Source organism: Scylla paramamosain, chromosome 45 (genome assembly GCF_035594125.1).
Source record: "Scylla paramamosain isolate STU-SP2022 chromosome 45, ASM3559412v1, whole genome shotgun sequence".
NCBI classification, from domain to species: domain Eukaryota; kingdom Metazoa; phylum Arthropoda; class Malacostraca; order Decapoda; family Portunidae; genus Scylla; species Scylla paramamosain.
Genome location: NC_087195.1, coordinates 1,240,001 through 1,242,500, shown reverse-complemented (window position 1 = coordinate 1,242,500; position 2,500 = coordinate 1,240,001). Strand labels below are relative to the sequence as shown.

General features: G+C 42.3%; 1 protein-coding gene across 1 annotated transcript in view; it reads left to right on the top strand.

Moving 5' to 3' along the window:
• Positions 1 to 2,500, top strand: part of LOC135094399 (collagen alpha-1(XV) chain-like) — a 52,577-nt gene that overhangs the window by 48,745 nt on the left and 1,332 nt on the right. The gene's annotated exons all lie outside the window — the stretch shown is intronic.

The following is a 2,500-nucleotide window of genomic DNA, read 5'->3' as shown; positions in this document are numbered from 1 at the left end:
GAGAAACACTCTTGAAAACCAGGCTAATTCTCTCTGTGTCCTTTGGAAACAGTCGTGGTGACAGAGCGAACGAGAACAGTTAAAACATGAATATAAAAAGATGAAAGGAAGAAAGGGAGTGAAACAATTAAAGGATAAAAGGAAAAAGGAAAGAGGAGGAGGAGGAGGAGGAGGAGGAAAGAAGTTTAAATGCGTATATAGAAAGTAAGAAGGAAGAAGAGAGAGGGAATAGAGAAGGAGAAAATAGTAACAGCGAGAGAGAGAGAGAGAGAGAGAGAGAGAGAGAGAGAGAGAGAGAGAGAGAGAGAGAGAGAGATCGTCTTTCGTTTCTATCCTTCTTCCTTTCTTTATTTTTTTGTTTATCTCTCAAATTCTCTTCTCATATTCTCTTACCTTCCTTCTTTTTCCTCCTCCTCCTCCTCCTCCTCCTCCTCCTCCTCCTCCTCCTCCTCCTCCTCCTCCTCCTCCTGTCAAAATATTAACCTTTGTTTATGCTCTCTTTGTTTATCTTTGTGTGTGTTGTCATGTGTGTGTGTGTGTGTGTGTGTGTGTGTGTGTGTGTGTGTGTGTGTGTGTGTGTGTGTGTGTGTGTGTGTGTGTTTCCTTTAAATTTTTCATAGTCGTCTCTCTCTCTCTCTCTCTCTCTCTCTCTCTCTCTCTCTCTCTCTCTCTCTCTCTCTCTCTCTCTCTCTCTCTCTCTCTCTCTCTCTTTCTCTCTCTCTCATTCCTTTCCTTTGACTCATCCCATTTTCATTCCCTTTCAATCCTCCTCCTCCTCCTCCTCCTCCTCCTCCTCCTCCTCCTCCTCCTCCTCCTCCTCCTCCTCCTCCTCCTCCTCCTCTTCAATTCTTCTCATTCTCCTGATCATCTTTATTGTCTCTTTATGTACGTATTAAGTTTATATGTTCATGTGTGTGTGTGTGTGTGTGTGTGTGTGTGTGTGTGTGTGTGTGTGTGTGTATCCTGCTTGTTATGTTATTATTCAATTTCTATTCATTTTTTTTCTTAACGTTCTAGAGAGAGAGAGAGAGAGAGAGAGAGAGAGAGAGAGAGAGAGAGAGAGAGAGAGAGAGAGACATGTTCCAGACGTTTTTGTGTCTGTTATCAATTAGGTCGTTAGTAAGGAACCACATGCTCTCTCTCTCTCTCTCTCTCTCTCTCTCTCTCTCTCTCTCTCTCTCTCTCTCTCTCTCTCTCTCTCTCTCAGCCAGACACTATTAATAATTCTCTTTGTTAACATTCATTATCTATCGTAAGTATAACAAACATAATGATAAGATTCTCTCTCTCTCTCTCTCTCTCTCTCTCTCTCTCTCTCTCTCTCTCTCTCTCTCTCTCTCTCTCTCTCTCTCTCTCTCTCTCTCTCAACGTAAATATGTAAAGAAAACGAGTATATTTTAATTGTAGTTTTTTATGACAATTTTTTTTTCGATGGTAAACTAAAGAAAACTCCTTTATCGATGAGACTTTAGTAAATAATCGACTTCTTCCGTTTTCTTTAACCTTTTTTCTTGTTGTTGTTCTTGTTGTTCTTCTTCTTCTTCTTCTTCTTTTTATTCTTATTCTTCTCATTATTCTCATTATTATTATTATCATCATTATCATTATTATTATTTAGTCTATAACTGAAGGAATTAAAGAGACGAAAAAAAAAGAAAAAAAGAAGAATCGTGATGAGGAAGAGATGAGCAACAGGAGGAGATGATAGAGGAGGAGGAGGAGGAGGAGGAGGAGGAGGAGGAGGAGGAGGAGGAGGAGGAGGAGGAGGAACGTGCGGGTAGTTGAGAGAACTCTTAAGTGGAGGAGACCACTTATGGAGGAGAGAGAGAGAGAGAGAGAGAGAGAGAGAGAGAGAGAGAGAGAGAGAGAGAGAGAGAGAGAGAGAGAGAGAGAGAGAGAGAGAGAGAGAATCTAGTACCTTGTATATCACCCTCTGTGTTACCTGACCAAAACATCTAATTAGAGGCATGCAGGTGAATCGTGAGAGAGAGAGAGAGAGAGAGAGAGAGAGAGAGAGAGAGAGAGAGAGAGAGAGAGAGAGAGAGAGAGAGAGAGAGTGGTGTGATTTTGTTTATTTTCTATTTTATATATATATATATTTTTGGGGGCTCGTAATCTCTCTCTCTCTCTCTCTCTCTCTCTCTCTCTCTCTCTCTCTCTCTCTCTCTCTCTCTCTCTCTCTCTCTCTCTCTCTCTCTCTCTCTCTCTCTCTCTCTCTCTCTGTCCTTCCTTCCTAACCTCCACTGAAGCACCCGTCACACACACACACACACACACACACACACACACACACACACACACACACACACACACACACACACACACACACACACACACACACACACACACACACACACACCCCTTCGTGTATGTGAGAAGAATTGAGTTGTGTGTGTGTGTGTGTGTGTGTGTGTGTGTGTGTGTGTGTGTGTGTGTGTGTGTGTGTGTGTGTGTGTGTGTGTGTGTGTGTTGCGCCCTACCTAAAGAGAGAGAGAGAGAG